Below are 19,532 nucleotides of genomic sequence, written 5' to 3'. Positions count from 1 at the left end.
ATGAAGCCCGGGAAATTCAAATCCCGGGCTTCATTTGCAACTCCGGTTGCCTACATTACCACCCTACTTCAAACTAGGGTGGTAGTGTAGACATACCCAGGGTGAAATGGGTGCTATTTTTGATTGTTTTTGAGTTTCACAACCATTCATTTTCATGTAGCTTCATTTGCAAACAATGGAACTCCAGATAAGTCTAAGTTACTCTTGGTACATTCAGCAGTGCATCATTGAAGCCAAAGATCAGGGTGTAGGGTGGAAGCCATGACAGTCAATACATCCAAAACTATAAACACTTTGGCATAATAAAAAGTATTCACTATTTATTTAAACTTGTAACCAATATACTTGAAAGCATACACGAGTTTGATCCATTCAAGTGATGTGTAGAAGTAAAAAGTAGTTGGATTGGCAAAGTGTGATTCTCAATCTCGTAAGTGGATAATACCTATTTTTAAGCACTTTTAAATTTTTCTATTTAAACTTTCACAGTTGCAGGAAATTATGGAGGAGTCAGATGACTACTTAAGAACAGATGTTGAGATTTAATAAGTTAAAGCTTTATAACTGTTAAAACACAAATTATCAACATCCCATGTAAAGAAAAAATGAAAAGTAAATTTCCTTAAATCACATTGTAAGTTCTCAGGCAGCATTTTTTGTCTTGCTAAATTTTTATTATCATCAGTGAAAATATGTTTTCACCAGTTTGTGTACATGAAGTGAAATGGGCATTTACTGAATTTTGAAAAAAATTTAATCTTTCAAACTTCGAGTAGTCCATAGTCTTGGGTTTAGGTATTTCTCTGTTTAACCACATTGTGCTATGCATTTATCTAATAGGCTGCAGTTCTAAAAACATGCTAATTATAACGATGCCACTTCAATCAGTATCTAAGCATCAGAGTTTAAATACAAGACAAAAGGTGGTTGGGGCATTGGCACTGACTCAGGCTGCAAATTGGAACCTTTCGTTATTCTAGATAATTTGGATTGAAATTCTACAGCCAAATGTTTAAAACTCTCTTACCGAACAATCCGAAGGACAAATTGGAAAAGTACATAGAATTGTAAAGCTGCAGCTCAAATAAGTTGAAATGTGAGATTTATCAGAGAAAATGCATTTACATTGTGCCCAAAAGCAGAATAACTTGCTTGGGGGAGAATATAGACTTTTAGAAAGCTGGTTTTAGTTAAATGCTAGGTCTGATATTTTGTAGCAGAGACCACACTGAAATCTTGCAAGGGAAGAAGTCTCAAGTAAGACAGAGGTCTGATATTAGAAATAGTATTGATAACAGAAGTCCACATGCAGCTTTCTGCTTTAAGACACTAACAAATGGGCATGTGAATAAATGAATAAACTTTTGTACAATGCCTAGTAGGGATGTAAGTGACTAGTTGACAAGCAAAAGCTTATTGGATAGTTGACTAATCCCTTGACTAGTCACTTCCCCCCACCTGCTGCCTCTGATAGAGGCAGCAAGATGGGGAGGGAGGGACAGGAGCCAGTGCTGGAGAGAGCTGGCTTAAAAGCCAGTTCCCCCCAGCACTGTCTCAGCAGGAGGCAGGGGAGTAGCCGGGACCAGGTGTGAGCTAGGAATCTGCTGATTCCCAGCTCGTGCCCAGTACCAGATGCTGCACCTCTGCCTTTTTTAAAGCTAACCCTGCCTGCTGGCTCTTAATACATTTAAAAGGCTAAAAGCACAGCAGGAGGGACCCTGCATGAGCTGGGAATCAGTTTTCCCAGAATGCACTGAGTCGCTCCTGTGGCGCTTTAGCCTTTTAAATGTATTGAGCCAACAGGCTCTTAATACATTTAAAAGGCAAAGCCACAGCAGGGTTATCTCCCTGGCTGGGAGCTAACCCCATTGTGGCTTCCCTGCTTATCGACTAGTCAATTAGTTGATTAAACTAAATTTAACATCCCAAATCCCTAGCATACTGGGGCGTCCTGATTTCTGCTCCTTTCTGTTGCTGTTCTGGCAAGGCTGCTTGGTCCTTGCTCAGTTCCAAGGATTGAAACTCAGGGTCTGGGTACTATGCAGAGTGGGAACATCTACATGGCTATTTTTTCGTGCTACAGCATGGGCCTGATTCTGTAGACCCAAGCTTTGAGACTCACTGTTGCAGGGTGCCTTGTCTGTCTGTCTGTCTGTCTTTGCAGGTTAGACATATCCTTAGAATACTGCCTACTCATGGCTTCTCATAAGCTCTGATTTAGAGATTTTTCCAGAGTTCACCAGATTGGAAAAATAAGCTTCTTGCACACCCAGTTACTTTGTTTTAATGCAATGTGACTCAATGTGTTAAAGACTAATAAGGTATGAAATGTAATGTACGTTGTGTTTATCCATTTTACCAGGTACATAATTAAGACTTATCATGGTGTGGTTCTTATTCGTGCTGAGATAACATTACTAAAATCAATGTAAACCACGTGGAATTTCGTAATAGTGAACCAGGCTTATGATTTTCAATTTAACAGTATTTCTTTAAGCACAGTTAATATCCTCCATGTATTTGAGAGTTTTTGCATCTGTCTGTCCGTTTGTGAGTCCATTTGTTCAAGAACTCCTCCTAATCAGTAAGGGTATGTCTAGATGACAAAGTTAATTCGAAATAACAGTAGTTATTTCGAATTAACTTCAGTAGCGTCTATACATGCACACCGCTATTTCAAATTTTATTTGCTTATTTTGAATTTGGTAAACCTCATTCTATGAGGAATAATGCCAAATTCGAAATAGCTATTTTGAATTAAGTGCTGTGTAGACACTAATTCGAATTCTCTGGCCTCCAGCCCTTCCCAGTTTCCCCTAGTGGCCCCTCTGGGCACAACCAGGAAAACTCTTCTCCTCTCCCCCAGCCCTGGGGCCCTTAAAGGGGTAGAGTCTGGTCACTGGGCACGTGCCAGAGCCAGACCTGCCAGCAGCTGTAGACCCTCACCCAGTGGCCGCACAATGGCAGACAGTGGCAGCCAGCTGTACCCTGCCGAGTCCCTCAGCACCCAGGGGCCAACCAGGGGCCGTAGACGGCGCATGCCCTCGTGGACTAGTGCGGAGATCATGGACCTCCTTGAGGTTTGCGGAGAGGCCCTCAATGTCCATGATCTCTGCACTAGGCAGAGGAATGCGGCTGTCTACGGCCGCAGAGCAGCCATCATGGCCCACACCCGGGAGCTGCGGCAGGCGTATGCCAGGGCTACCAGGGGTGGCACCGCAGCAGGCTTGGACACCTGCCCCTACTTCCCTGCCCTCGCTCGACCGAATCCTGGGGAGTGGGGCGGTTCATGCCAGCCTGGGGGGCAGTGAGCCGGGAGCTGAGGGCCCTGACCTGGGCACACCAGAAGGGCCACCACCAGCTGTCCCTGCACCGGAGTCGGCAGGGTCGTCCGGGGAGCCCATACCAGGTAAGTGCCAGTACTGTCCCCTACACCGGGGGGGTAGGGAGGTGGAGAGGGAGACCAGGGACTGCGCATGTGGGCCATGCTTCCCACGGATCACACAGCCACCGGTGCACGTGTGGGCACGTGCCGTGCCACCCTTGGGCAGGTGGCTCCAGCTGCGTGCCACACAGGGGCCGTGGCCTGATAGGCACACGCGTGTGTGAAGAGACCTGACAGGCTCCTGACCCTGGGGCGGGACACAGCAGGACGCCCTCCCTTCACACCCACCCTCTACACAGAGGCACGGGACATCTCCCCCCACCTCAGCCACACTATACATGGCACAGGGGCATGAGTGCGGTTTTGGGGCACCTCCCACTCCCAGACATTCCAAACATGGCCTCTGAACAAGCACATCGGGTCTAACGGTGCAGTGCACGGTCATTCTCACCTCGCAGAGGGTGGGGCTGGGCTTCACACACTGTGTCCCCAGGGAGAACTGACCACTTCTCTTCTTTCTCCACAGCCTCACCACCCTGCCCGGGACATGCTCCCGCACCTGAGGGCTCTGCAGGACCATTGCAACACTGCAGGGGTACCACGAGCGGCACCTGGCAGCCCTGCGAGACCAGACCTGCATCATGGAGCAACAGGCGTAGGAAGAATGGGAGTTCCGGTGGGAGCTGCTTGCCCAGGGCTGTGCCATCTGTCACCATCTGCAGGCCCTGGTGCAGAGTGTGCTGCCCTGTGCCGCTCCCGCACCTGCTGCTCCCCCAGCTCCTGTTCCTCCTCCCACTCTTTCTCCCCCTCCTGCCTCTCCCTCTTCAATCTCCACACCCTCCTACCCATCCCCCCAGGGATGCTGAGGTCCCCGCACCTGCCATGCTGGGAGACATGTGACCCGGTGAAACCCCCAACTGTGATCCCTGAGCTTCCCCTTCCCCTTTTTCCCCTTACTTCCCCCTTCCAGCTCCCTCGTCCCAGTTTTCCTTCACCCCTTTCCCGCCCTCTCTCCTGCCTTCTTACGCCTCCTTTCCCCAGTCTCCCCAGAGGTTCATCTCCCCAGTTGTGTTAAATAAAGACAGTTTCTATTTTTGAAAATACATGTATATTATTTGACATCAGGAAGGGGGGCTAGGGAGGGGTAAGTGGAAGGATGAGAGGAAGGAATGGGGCACAAACCCCCAGTGGGGCAGACCATTGAGACTGTTAGTGCTCCTCGGGGCAGAAGCTCTCTTGCAGGGCCCCCTGGATCCTGACAGTCCCTCTATAGTCCTCCCAGATAGCAGCCTGCAGAAAGTGCAGCCAGGCTGCTGGCAACATGTCCACGAGACGCAGCAGAGTCTCCAGGGGCAGGTCTGGTTCCATGTTGCAGAGTGCCGTTGTGTCCTGAGTGAGGGCAACCAGAGCACTCAGAGACACAAATGCTTTTCTGTCCCTCAGCGAGGTAGACCAGCAAGCAGAGACACCTGAGAACTGTCTGTCTAGGATGGGGGTTTGGATCCCTTTAAGCACAGACCTCAGCCTGAGGCAGCAGCCCCACACACTATGTCTGACCCTGATTCCCTGCTGGCACTGGTTCCGGCCAGCCTTATCTTTGATTCAGGGTCCACTCAATGTGGACACTCTATTTTGAATTAGAGAAACGCTAGTTTTTATGTCTAGATGCGTTTTTTCAAATTAACTACTTTGAAATAGTTAATTCGAAATAATGCTGTAGTGTAGACATACCCTAAGAGCTAGCACCACCACATTTGGCATGCAGTTTCCTCTCGAAGGAAAGGGTTGGGTTGTGCCTGGACAATGGGATGTGCATGGAATGCGATCCTTTCTCATCAGATGGAAAGGGAGGGGTGTGATAGCAGGGAAAGTTAATCTTATAAATGATCATAGCGGGGGTGGGGGTAAACACAGGCGACAGTTCTACCTCAGAATGACCAAAGGGAGCAGTCATCCCAGCCCCAGGGACAGCAAGCATCCCTGCCACCTTTGTCACCCCTGGGAGCAGCCGCCATCCCCAGGCCAGCTGCTGTCAACTGGGGCTACATGGCTCCCGCCATCTTGGGCCAGCCCCAGGGAAAAGCTGGCAGTTGGCTGCTACACATATCCCCATTCTATCTGTCTGGCCCTGGGGAGCAGCAGCAGGCTGCCTCCACCTCCTGCCCTGAGCCCATCCTGTGCTCTCAACCCGGACTCCTGAACCTTCCCTTCTCCCCCCCGTCCCATCCTACCCAGCATAGCTCAGGTATTACAGGGCAAATATTCTAGTTAATTCATAATGCATAATCTATACTGTTTTGATTCTGCTCTGTTCTTTATCTCTGTAAAAATCCTTACATAAAAGAGGGAGGAAGACCTTGTATTGTCAACAATTCTGCCTAGTTTTAATAAAATTAACTTTAGAAACATTGCTTTGGATTTATTGCCTTATTGCATTCTTTTCCTTTTTCCATACTCTTCTCTTAACCCATTAGAGTTAAGAGTTCAGCCCGGCAGAAGAGTCTGTCCTATCTCGGGGACTCTCTTTTTGCTCCACCACCCCCACAAACATGATACAGTTCTGCGGTGATTTGAAAGCCTGCTTTCACCATCTCCGACTCAAGGAATACTTTCAACACAACACTGAACAGCGCACTGACACACAGATACCCTCCCACCAACAGCACAGGAAGAAGAACTCTGCATGGACTCCTTCTGAGGGTCGAAATGACAGTCTGGACCTCTACATAGAATGTTTCCACCGAAGTGCACAGGTAGAAATTGTGGAAAAACAGCATCGTTTACTCCATAACCTCAGCCGTGTGGAATGCAATGCTATCCACAGCCTCAAACAACTCTGACATTACCACAGAGGCTGATAAAGGAGGTGCTGTTGTCATCATTAACAGGTCTGACTACCAAAAGGAGGCTGCCAGACAACTCTCTAATACCACATTCTACAGGCCACTCTCCTGATCCCACTGAGGAATACACTAAGAAACTGCATCATCTGCTCAGGACACTCCCTACACAAGCACAGGAACAAATCTACACAGACATACCCTTAGAACCCCGACTGAGGTTGTTCTATCTACTACCCACGATCCACAAACCTGGATGCCCCACCATCTCAGGCATTGACACTCTCACTGAAGGACTGTCTGGATATGTGTACTCTCTACTCAGACCCTATGCCACCTCACTCCTAGTTATCTCTGTGACACTACTGATTTCCTGAGAAAACTACAATGCATTGGTGATTTCCAGAAAACACCATCCTAGCCGCCATGGATGTAGAGGCTCTCACCAACATCCCACACATAGATGGAATACAAGCTGTCAGGAACAGTATCCCTGATGATGCCACAGCACAACTGGTGGCTGAGCTCTGTGACTTGATCCTCACTTTATCCTATTTCAGATTTGGGGACAATTTATACTTCCAAACCAGTGGCACTGCTATGGGCACCCTCATGGCCCCACAATATGCCAACATTTTTATGGCTGACTTGGAACAGTGCTTCCTCAGCTCTCGTCCACTAGTGCCCGTTCTCTACTTATGCTACATTGATGACATCTTCATCATCTGGATCCATGGGAAGGAGGATCTGGAAGAATTTCACTGAGATTTCAACAATTTCCACCCTACCATCAACCTCAGCCTGGACTAGTCTACAAAAGAGATCCACTTCTTGGACACTATGGTGCAAATAAGTGATGGTCACACAAACACCACCATATACCAAAAACCTACTGACCACTATGCCTACCTTCATGCCTCCAGCTTCCATCCCAGACACACCACATGATCCATTGTCTACAGCCAAGCACTAAGGTACAACTGCAGTTTCTCCAACCCGTCAGACAGAGACACACATCTACAAGATCTTCACCAAGCATTCTTGAAACTATAATACCCACCCAAGGAAGTGAGGAAACAGATTAACAGAGCCAGACGTGTACCCAGAAGCCTCCTACTACAAGACAAGCCCAACAAATAAACCAACAGAACACCACTGGCCATCACCTAGAGTCCTTAGCTACAGCCTCTCCAACGCATCATCAGTGATCTACAACCCATCCTGGTCATTGATCCCTCACTTTCACAGGCCTTGGGAGGCAGGCCAGTCCTCTCACACAAACAGCCTGCCAACCTGAAGCAAATTCTCAGTGGTAACTATACACTACACCACAGTAACTCTAACTCAGGAACCAATCCCTGCAACAAACCAACTCTTCCCGCATATCTATAGCACCACCATCATCACAGGACCTAACCAGGTCAGCCACACCATCACGGGCTCATTCCCCTACACATCTACCAGTGTAATATATGCCATCATGTGCCAGCAATGCCCCTCTGCTATATACATCGGCCATACTCGACAGTCCCTACGTAAAAGAATAAACGGACACAAATCAGATATCAGGAACGGTAATATACAAAAACCTGTAGGAGAACATTTCAATCTCCCTGGACACACAATAGCAGATTTAAAGGTAGCCATCCTGCAACAAAAAAACTTCAAGAACAGACTTCAAAGAGAAACTGCTGAGCTACAGTTCATCTGCAAATTTGACACCATCAGTTTAGGATTAAACAAAGACTGTGAATGGCTAGCCAACTACAAAAGCAGTTTCTCCTCTCTTGGTGTTCACACTTTCACATCAGCTGCTAGAAATAGGGTTCATCCTCCCTGACTGAATTGACCTCATTATTTCTAGCCTTACTCTTGATTGGTACCCTTTTCTTATGGCTGTATATTTATACCTGCCTCTGGAATTTCCACTACATGCATCTGATGAAGTGGGTCTTTTCCCCCGTAAGTTTATGCTCCAATAAATCTGTTAGCTATAGGGTGCCTCAGGACTCCTCATCGCTTTTGCCCCATTAGAGTTGGGATTTCTCATTTGTCTGCTGGCATTGCAGAAATGGTATTACTTCTCTAAATGCTTCACTACACAGGCTTCTATGTTGTCAGAGAATTCTGATAATCAGTTTGCAGAAGTCTAGTAAATTTAGTAGATCTAAGTAAACTGGACTGACTGGCCTCATAATAAAAATGTAATCTTGTGATTGGCAGCTCACACTTTGGTCTAAGCCTCAAAGCTTAACATTTAATCACTATCCTTATAGCTTTGGTGTCTGTTGCATGTTTACCAACTTATCTTGGTTTTGATTTTTACTCATACAAATCTTAAGGCTCATTTTGCTCTTGAACATAATACCTGATGGATTGAGGGATATGTAGAGGCCCTCAAACCTTTAAGAAGTCTCAAAACTTTAATCTTTGAAGTACAGGGAAACTTTCTGATGAGACAAACAGGTAACTGTCTCAGCCTGTTGAAAGCACTGAGCAAAGATACCCAGATTTAATGGTGTGGTTATTTTTCGTGCGTGCGTGTTCATGCATGCAGAGTCCCTTCAGAATGTAGCTAGAATTTCTTTTTACAGATAACTTTAAAATGTTGCAGCAAGTTTTGTGGTCAAATTAAATTCAAACATTCTCCAATGAAGTGAGTTCTGTGGGTTTGCTTGCAATGGAATCAGCAGCTAGGCTCCTCCACTAAATAGTCTGCCAATTTGTTTCTGCCTTCATAGAAGCAGGTGGACAGATCAGAGCTTCTTGATGCCATGCTTGAGGTTATGTATGGCAAAATAATCCCCAAAGCATTTTTTCCAGTTTGGGTATTAAATAAATAAAGGAACATGAGCAGGAGGCTAAAATAAGCCGGCTAGATAGCTTTTCATCCGATTTCCCTATAATCACTTGCAGTTGTCTTTTTCAGGCAATTGGGTGGTACACTTAAAATGGCGGCTTTGTGTAGAAAACAACATGGAAAAAAATCATGCCTTATAAGGCAGTTGAGGGGAACTGCTTCTTACCCCTCGTTCTGAGTATAGATTAGGATTTGCACACTAGTAAGGTGGCATTGGCTTCAATGACGTTGCTTTGTCTTCTCTCTGGCTTAGATACAGAAGTTGTTCTTTAGTCAGGGCAAAAGTCAGTTTGAATTGGTCTAAGAGCTGGGATTGCAACTCTCAAATTCCTACAATTGACTCTGGTGCTTGATCCACTAGCCCACACTCACTCTGCAAACTAAATATGGAGACTAAGCTGTCAGACAGCTTTCTACTGATATTCCCAATTTTTTTAGCTGTGTGGTGTGTGACAGGATCAGAACAGAAGGCTATAAAAAAGTAGTGGAGGGGAGATGTATAAGCCTCAGACTAAGGAGATCTTTGTTCCCAGAGTAACAAGGAGGGGCTGGTTTAGAACCAGCAGAGGCAATCAGGGCAGTGGAAACCTGGGGCTAATTGACCAGGCCTGAAGAGTCAGGCCAGCTTAGGCTAATTGGGACACCTAGGGGTAATTAAGAAAACCAGTTGAGATTGGCCATAAAAGAAGCTTTGCCCACAGTTGAGGCACATGTGTAGCTGAGAGGACGGAGGAGGGCACCACTGTGAGTAGGAGAAAGGGAGACAACAACTGAACACTGGCAGGATGAACCAAAGAGAAGGAAGGTGTGGGGAAGTGGCCCACGTAGCGGTCTCAGAGCTGTCTTATAGCAAGTGTCAGGGAGTCACACGGGTAGCTAGCATTACAGGGCCCTGGGCTGGAACCCAGAGAAGAGGGTGGGCCCAGCTCTCCACCTCCCCATTTCCACGTGGGGGAAAAGAACTGTGGAGTTTATTCTCTGTTTTACTGTGCAATGGCCAATGATGAAAATCTCAACAAACAGCAAGCTAAAGTTGTAGGTATGGTGCCTAAAACTGAGGGCTGCTATGAGCCTCTGAGGCAAGCAAATTCTGCCAGGAAGCAGGATCCACAGAGTTTTCATAAGAGCTTTGTGACAGTGGACAGAGTACAGTAGAATGTTGAATTTAATATACTTAGGTATGTTCTGTGAGGTTACGGCTGGAATTCAGTGATGAATACAGGAAAATATCTAAACTTCCTCTTGCAATGAATTCATGAAATCTCTCTCTCATCTGTTTTCCGGAGGAGAATTAGCAGGTGGTCCACCTAAAACAACAACTGAATAAAATTCATTCCTGATATGATGTCACTGATTTCAATGAAATTTAAGCATGTGCTTAAATATGTCATTGGTCAGGGAAGCACTTAAACATAAACTGGAATTCACATTCAGACCTAGAGCTCCATGAGGGAGCTGGGTAGCTGCTGCAGTTTGGAATGTGTGCTCCTTCCCTCAATATAGGAACTGTGGTTGTTGTAATGTCATAGGTTTATATGCCTTTCTGTCCTGCCCCCTTTTAGGAGCATTCATGTATAAGAAAGTGCAAGGATTTCAACTGTGCTGGCACTGTGACAGTACTGAAAATGGAAAAGGCTCCCTGTGCTGTCCAGACGTAGTTGTCATGCCCTTATGAAAGCCTGGGCAAAAACTAGCCCTTCCACATGGACAGACATGTCTTAACCTCATTAATGCACGAACATATTATTTTTATTACAGACTTGCAATAAATTTTTTATGCTCCTGCCAGTGCTAGTCTGGCTTTGAAATTCACTGAAGCTGAGAATTGTCACCTTTCATGTTTGCAGTGGCCTCGTTTGAGAGACATTTCAGCAAGAGGACAATCTAAAAGCTAAGAATTGTGCTGATAAGACATTCCTTTGTACCAGGATATGAAAAATCTTTGTATATAATGATGCTGTGACTAGGCTTGCCAAGTTTCTAAGTCCCTTAGGCTCTGCTTGTTGTACTGGCCTTCTTTAAGGTCCCCTCCCTGTCTTCTCTATCCCGCCAGTCTCCCTCACTCTAACTCACTCAGGGTATGTCTACACTACCCTCCTAGTTCGAACTAGGAGGGTAATGTAGGCATACCGCACTTGCAAATGAAGCCCGGGATTTGAATTTCCCGGGCTTCATTTGCATAAGACGGGCGCCGCCATTTTTAAATCCGGGCTCGTTCGAACCCCGTGCCACGCGACTACACGTGGCACGGACTAGGTAGTTCGGACTAGGCTTCCTAGTCCGAACTACCGTTACTCCTCATTCCACGAGGAGTAGGAATAAGAGATCCTCTGGAAAAGGGCTTTATTCCGGAGGATCGTGCCAGTCTAGATGCTTTTTTCCGGCTTTTCCCCAAGCCAGAAAAAAAGCGGCGGACATGTTTGTTTAAATCCGCGGAGGATATTTAAATCCCCCGCGGATTTCCCTATTCTGACTTACCTGCTTTGCATGACTATTCCGTTTTATGGGGCCAGTGTAGACGTAGCCAAATACTGGTTTAAGGGACTGATCCTGCATCTCTAAACTGTTTTGGAGCCCAACAAGGTGGAGTTCTGAACAAGTGGACAGAGATCCCCAGAATTACACTGAATAACCCTCAGGAACTTAAGGAAATCTAGCATATTATTATAACCCTGTTAAGACATTTTAGACTTGCAAACTTGGACTCACTTGTTAATATACTTTACTTGCTTTAATCTCTCAGGCTATGTCTAGACTGCAAAGAAAAGTTGGGAAGAGAGTCGCAAATTGCGAACCACAATTTGTGTATCTTTTTCTACTTTTTTTGGCGAAGAGGCTTTTCTGAAATTTGGCCTGTCTACACCGGTCCACATTTTGGAAAAACCTTCTCTTTTGGAACATCCCTTCTTCCTCATGCAATGAAGAATACAGGGATGACGAAAGAACCTGTCTGCTTTTTCAGAAACTGTTCTGAAAAAGCAGATTTGTTCCTTGGACATGGCATGGCTTTTCTGGAATACCTTTGGTATCCTGGAAAAGCTCTGAAGTGTAGACATAGCCTCAATAACCTGCTTTTTTGTGTGAGAATCATAGGGTTAGAAAGGAATGCAAGGGCAGCTAGTCTAAACCCCTGCCAGGATGTGGGATTTGTTGTCAAAACCATCCAACACAGATGGCTATTCAGACTCCTTTTGAAAACCTCCTGTGAAGATGCTTCCACAGCTTCCAAAGGCAGTGTTCCATTGTTTTAAGAACAATAGGAAGTTTTTTTCCTGAGATTTAATTTAAATCTGCTCTGCTGTGGCTTGAACCAATTGCCTCTTGCCCTGCCCCTTGTGGCAAAAGGGAACATCTCCATCTCTTTTTATGTTTTTCTTCATCTCTTTTTATGGCAATCTTTCAAGTATTTGAAGATTGTCACATATCCCTGTAATCTCTTCCCCTCCCCCGACTAAATATACCCAGTTTCTTCAGCCTTTGCTCACATGCCTTGCATTCCAACCTTTTGAACATCTTCATTGCTTTCCTTTGAATTCTTTCCAGTTTCTCTGCATCCTTTCTATACACTGGTGACCAAAACCAGATAAAGTATTCCATCTGATGTTGCAAGATGTGCTATAGTTTCCATGGGGAGACTACTATAGCAATCCGGGGTACACCTTTTGTTACAGGCTTGGTGAAATGTAGGATAGTTTAGGGTGCTGCCCTGTTTTCTGACAATCTGACCTGAGATTGGGGCACTCAGTTATGAGCGACTCTAAGACAGTGTAATGTATATATTGTGAGTCTATCAACTTTGAGCAAACAGATATTCTTGAAGGAAAATTACTTACATATTTAAATTCTAATAGCAATATCCATTAACTGCAAATCTTCTAACACAGAGTATCTCCAGACAGTGTCTGTAAAAATGTCTGCTAGAGAATACATGATTGTGATGAGGTTTGAAGGTTTTATTGGCACTTATTTAGGATGTCTTGTATAACTCACAAGTGGCTAAATCTTGAATTACACAGTGCAGCCATGCTGATGACATCACCAGATCACACCATACCAAATCCATTACCTAATTTAACCTATGATCTGTAAGGTTTTTCAGCTATATGGTTTATCGCACTGGGGTGACAAGCAGCTCACTTACTAGATTTTGATTTGATTTGATTCGCAGGATGGAGTGTGAAATTCTAGACTGTCTCCTTAACACTTAGGCTTCCATTTCTCAGGGAATTTTTCTCTTACAGTTCTTAACAAAAAGTTTTACTTATGCCTGTTGCTGCTAAAGAAATTAAGTCATTGTTAGTCAGGTAAGGGATAGGGATTTCTATAAATGAGACTTCAAGTTTTCGTAAGATAAAGTTGGGCTTGAAATAATTAGATTTTTCTTGGTTATTGGCCATGAGCATTGATTTCATCTCATGCACACAAATGAACAAAAAACTTCCATTGATTTTAATAATCAGAATTTACATATGGGCAAGGTAAGAAAAAGACTGCATAAGAGCTAATTAGTTTGAAGGCTGTTTACTTTGTGTATTTCGACATGGGAGATTGAGCGGTTTTGTGTGTGTTTTAACTATTTTAAAGTTTTGATTTTCTTACTCTGAACATCTGCTACGCCCCATTGTCTGACCATTCCATAGTTTCCTGCAACTGTGAAATTTAAATGAAAAAGATGCTTAAACATTGATATTATCTTTTAAAACTTAATAAATCTAGACTGGACAGATTTTTTTTTAGGGACACAAATGTTATGAAGAGATTCCTGATCCCCTGTGGAAACTTAAAGACTTGCCTCATGGGCTTGCTTAAATGTCAGGATTTTTGCATTTGAAACATGAACATTTTGGAAAAGTGGCATTTGTTGTAGCCATTTAGCTCCCATGTAACTAATGGGAATTGTGCAATTCCTGAAACCTCAGCAGTTCTGTTAAGCATTACTCCAGAGAATAGTTGTTTGTTTTATTGGCATGAGGAGGAACTGCTGGCATAGTTCGCTTTCAAGAATATAATCAAATGTGATTGGAATGACCGAAATAAAATTGGACTGTCTTTAGAGGGCTCTATCATAGGAGGCTAGTGTTTACTTAGTGCTCTTTATTGTGGTTTGGCTTGTTAGCTTGAACTTTGCCTCCTGAACTTGTTCTGGGCTGGTGACCCTTCTGCCATTCAAACAAGATTTTTAGTTATCATTTGTAATCAGAAGTAGTGTGCAAGACTGCAGTCCAGTGTGATGTTGCTCTTCAATTCCAGCAGACTCATAACTTCTCATATTGATTTTTACACTCTTATCTGAGAATCAGTGGCACTAAGTATTTTTCTCTCCCTTTGAATGCTAACGTTCTTAAAGCACACATGGCATTCAGCATTTGAATTTCTCACTGAGTGAGAATTGCAGTTGCCTGGGTAGAGATTCAAATGAGCATGCTCTGACTTTGTGTACATTTGGTACAAATTTATCATCTACTGTACTGTGATTGACAGTGTGAAGTGTCATTTTGACAAATGCTTTCTTGAGACTAATTTCTCTTTAGAAGAATAAACAGATACGCCTACTAATGTGGTCTAGATCAGGCCTGGGCAAAATACCTTCTGCGGGCTGGATCTGGCCCACCAAATCTGGCCTAGGGATGCAGTGGGGAGCCTCAGGAAGACTCTTTGCCTGCCCCCTCAACTGCTGAAAAAAGTGGTCATTATGAACTTACGGAGATCTGAACAGCTGTGAGCCTGTGGGAGGGAAGTGAAGCTTCTGGTGCTGCCCCTGTCCCCAGAATAATCCCATTGGCAGGGCGCACTCTCCTCCTCCCCTCAGACTTGTAGCTGTTCAAAAACCACATGGCTCCTGTAGCCACAGCCACATGTCCTCTGCTTGAGGGCAGGGTAGGTAGGGAGTCTGCTAGAGAAGGCTTCTGGCTGGGATTTAGGCAGGTAAGTCTCCCAGCCAGAGCCTGCCCTGGCACCCCAACCCTTTGCTCCCCTACCTCAAATAACCCAAACCCTGTGCCTCCCTCCTGCACCCATATTCCCAGATCCTGCACCCCAATCCTCTGCTCCAGGTCACAACTCAACCCCCTGCATCCCAGTTCCCTGTCCCAAGCCACAACCCCTTCCCACTCTAGGTCACAGCCCAAACCCGCTCACCCCCTTTTGCACCCTTGTCCCCTTCCTCAGGTCACACCCCACTCTTGGCCAAGGTCTCTACCCAAGCCCTGTCACCGTCATCCCATAACCCAGGTCACAACTGCCTCTTTCACCCAAATTCCCTCCCAGACCCCACACCCTCTCCTGTACCCCAGTCCCTTCCTTCAAGTTCCCTTCATCCCAGGCCCGCTTCTTGAGTACTAACATACACAAGCACTGATTGGTCTTTGTATATTTAAATTATTTCATTGACTACTCTTTACTGGATAGGGATGTTTGTGTTTACGTGTGTCTGCTGATGTTTGTGTGTAAGCACGAGGAGGCTGGCTTTCAACCCATGTTACAGTCTAACCCAAAAGGGTGCTGTTTTCTCTGTGTCTCTACCCAGTCAACAGTAATGTCTCCACTTTTTGTCTGCTGCCATGAGGCTTAATGTGTGATGTCAGCCTTAAAAAAAAAATACTTGTTATAGGGGGAAAACAGGAGATGTTCTAAAAATAAATGGTGTAGGAAACTCTCAGTAATGAGGAAATATTTCCTGCTTTGTAGGTCTATTTGGAAATAAAAAGCTGGCAGAAGTCAATGGCTATGATTGGGTAGAACATCAGAATTGTAACTATAATGCAATATAATCCAGGGCTTAGAATTGGAGACTTGTCATTTCTGGTCTAACACTGTCACCCTTAATTGTACTGGGATATCACAATTCATCTGACCCCAATTCAGCAAGTTACTTACATTGAGGCACATAAGTAGACCCTTAACTTCTGTGACGTAACCTAATAAAAGGCTCAGTTTTACCACCTTTATGCAGACAAAGAATTAGTATTCTGTGAAAAATGGTAATCCAACACTTCGAAGCTTAGCATCTACTTGTAACATGAAGGTAATTTTAAGTAATACTGTAAAATGAACTGCTGCAAGTAGTACATATTAAAATAAGTCTCTAAACTTCAATATCACCTTCTGCCCTACGCTATCAAAGCATCATACACACATGAATTAATCTATACAGATGAGTTGGGGCTTTGTGTTTGCAGAAGAGGAGTTGGTTTGGGTGAGGGTGTCTCCTCTGGTGCTGAGAGCACTATTTCACTATTTGCAGTAGAAAATAGCCAGATAAGTAATTTAAATTAAATGTTATATTTGTGTGTGCATTTGTATTCACACACGCACATGCGCAATGTGGAGCAAAAGACAATTACTCATTATTAAGATGATTATCAGTTCCTGTATATTTTAAGAAATTTGATAAGTCAGAACAGATGCCCAATGTTATATGCATGATCACATTTTAATTTAACACTTATGGACCATAGAGTGTAGTGTAGCTCCAGTTTTAAGCTTGCATAGCCAGGTTAGGGTTTTTGAGTTCACAGTACTAAACACCCCTACCAGTGTTCCCTTTAATATTTTCCATCTTTGAGCAGAATACATTTTCTTATGTGCACTTATGTGGAGGTGATGTGTGACACAACTCTTTCATATTGGTGCACATGACAAAATTCATGTGGCTGGAGTGGGGCCAAGGAGCTCTTAGTGTGCGAGAGGACTCAGAACTGGGACAGAGATTTGGGGGGCAGGAATATGAAGGCTCCAGCTGGGAGTGCAGGCTCACAGGTGTGACTGGAATTGAGGGCTCAGGGCTGGGACAGAAGGTTGGTATGCAAGGATTCTGTGGGTACAGACTCAAAGGACTTTCTGGGTGTCTGGCTGATGAGTCTTGCCCACATGCTCAGGGTTTAGCTGATCGCCATATTTGGGGTCGGGAAGGAATTTTCCTCTAGGGTAGATTGGCAGAGGCCCTGGAGGTTTTTCGCCTTCCTCTGTAGCATGGGGTACAGATCACAGCTGGAGGATTCTCTGCATCTTGGGGTCTTCAAAGTATTTGAAGGCTTCAATATCTGAGATATAGGTGAGAGGATTATTTTAGGAGGGGTGGGTGAGATTTTGTGGCCTGCACTGTGCAGGGGGTCAGACTAGATGATCATAATGGTCCCTTCTGACCTTAAAGTCTATGAGTCTATGAAAGGTGGGACTAGAGATGAAGATTTTGGGGTACAGGAGGAAACGCCAGGTTTTCAGAGGGTCTTAGAGAGGGAAGATGGGGTGCAGGAGGTGGTTCAGGCTCTGGGCTGGCTGGGTGGGGATGGGGATGATGGCTTTGGGATGTGTGGGGGGTGCTCAAGGTGGGGCAGGGACTTGGGGCTTGGGCTTCTATGGGTGGTTCCCTGCTGTGGCTGGTAAGGTGGGGCCCCTTCTCCAGCCTCCACAGCTCCATGCTGGGACTGGCAGGGATGGGCTACTGTCCATTATTCCTTGCAGCTCCATGTTGGAGCTAGGGCTGGCCCTGACTCCTGTACATTCAGGGCTTGGGGAAAGCTATCTCCCTGCAGCAGCCCGGAGACTCTGCATGGGGTTTAATGGGATTCAGCACTGCTTAGGGGGAACCTAGACCCCTCCTTCTTGGAGACCCTGCCCCATGCTCACTCCGTGCCTCCACCTTCCATCTTTTGTTCTCTTCTGACATTGCTCACTTTTGCAGGCCTACGTCAGGAGGTTGGGGTCCAGAAGTGGAGTGAGGGCTTTGGTCAGGGTGCAGGAACAGGAGTGGGGCTGAGGATTTGGAGTATGGGGTTCAAGTGGGAAATCTGGGCTGTGGCAGCATGTTGGATACAGGTGGGTGTGGACTTTGGGTGGGAATAGGGATGAGAGGTTTGGTGTGCAGGATTTAAGATTGGGGTAGGGGTTTGAGGGAGAGGGTTATAGCTCCAGGAGCATGGGCAGTGGTTGAAGGCCAAGTTGGGGAGGGCAAGCCCTGTTCCTTTCTGCTTGAGGCCCTGCCTCTTTGGCAACTTCCCCTTGTAGAACCAAGCCCCCATTCCCAACCCTTAAGCCTGAGCCTTCCTGGAAGCCTGAGGGCCAGAGCTGCTGTGCCGTGGTCGCAGCCCTCTCAGGTGGCTGGAAGACCAGAGCTGCCACACTGCGGCCCCCGCTCTCTCAGTAGGTTGGGGAGCATAGGCAGTGTCGGAGTGGGGTTTGGGGTCCAAGCAGTGCTTACTACATTCCCCAGGAAATGGCACTTGCAGCCTCTAGGTGAGTGGGTGGCTAGGGAGGTGCCCTGCACTACCCTTGTGCCCTCAGGTGCCACCCCTGCAGTTCCCATTGGTCACGATTCCTGGCCAATGGAATTTGTGGAGTGTGTAGCACCTCCTTGATCATCTGGAGCAGTGGTTCCCAAAGTGCAGTTTGCGAGCCACTAGTGGTCTGTGACTGTATTTCAGGTGTCCTGTGGGCTTGGAGCTTCCCCCCTCTCTCCCCACACAGAAGGTAGCCTGTGCTGGAGCTCCCCTCCTCTCCCCCCTCCCCCTCCACTTCCATCCCATACAAGGTTGGAGCGCTAGCTCGGGCTTTATCCTGCAAGAGTGGGAGGGGGCAAGCCTCATGGGCTGGATCCAGCTTGCGGGGTCAGGAAGCAGCTTCATGGTCTGCTGCTCTCTGTCCCCCTGACTGGAGGAATGGCAGCGCAGGAAACCACTCACCTGGAGGCTTTCCACATTGCTTCCATTGGCCAGAATCACGGCCAATGGAAGCAGCAGATAGACAGAGCCAGTTAAGCACCCCATATCCCCCTCATGTCCAGACCCTGTACCATGCCCAGTACCGCCCCCCTATCTCCCCCGCTTCTGCATCCTGACTCCTGGCCAGATACCACCTCACTCTCAGCCCACTCCTGTGCCCATTTTGTCTTCATGGGTGGCTGGCTGGTGGTCTGCGGAGAGATCTGCGGTGAGCGGGGTGAACGGTGACAAAAAAAATTGCAAACCACTGATCTACAGGGTCCTGGTGGCCCCTTTCGGGAGCTGTATGAAGGCAAAGCAGGTAGGGAGCCTGCCTTAGCCCTGAGCTCCTGCTGTACCACCAACCAGACTCTTAATGGCCCAGTTGGCAGAGCCAATTGCAGCTGCAACAGTCCCTTTTTGACTGGGTATTCTGGTTGAAAACGGGATGCTTGGCGAACTGAAGCCAGGTGTACCAAAGTTCAGGATGAAAAGTAACAAATATTGATCTGATTTTTTTTTTAATATAAAAAATTAAAAACTAGGCCAGTCACAAAAAGCATAAGTTTCAGAGGGGTAGCTGTCTTAGTCTTAACTAGCTGTAGTTAAAAAACAACAAATAGCCTATAGCCCCTTAGAGGCCTAACAAAAAATGTAGATGGTATCATCAACTTTTGTGGGCACAACCCACGTCTTCAGATGAAATATACCCCTCAGATTTTCCCACATTGTATTGATTGGATTCTTGA

General features: G+C 46.0%; 1 protein-coding gene and 1 pseudogene across 2 annotated transcripts in view; both read left to right on the top strand.

The window, feature by feature from the left end:
• Positions 1-19,532, top strand: part of FBXL7 (F-box and leucine rich repeat protein 7) — a 330,308-nt gene that overhangs the window by 95,986 nt on the left and 214,790 nt on the right. The gene's annotated exons all lie outside the window — the stretch shown is intronic.
• Positions 31-11,231, top strand: LOC149525340 (uncharacterized; annotated as a pseudogene).

This window comes from Pelodiscus sinensis, chromosome 2 (genome assembly GCF_052426305.1).
Source record: "Pelodiscus sinensis isolate ZL-2025 chromosome 2, ASM5242630v1, whole genome shotgun sequence".
Classification (NCBI taxonomy): domain Eukaryota; kingdom Metazoa; phylum Chordata; order Testudines; family Trionychidae; genus Pelodiscus; species Pelodiscus sinensis.
The sequence above is the reverse complement of the archived record's forward strand: the minus strand, read 5'-3'. Positions and strand labels throughout refer to the sequence as shown.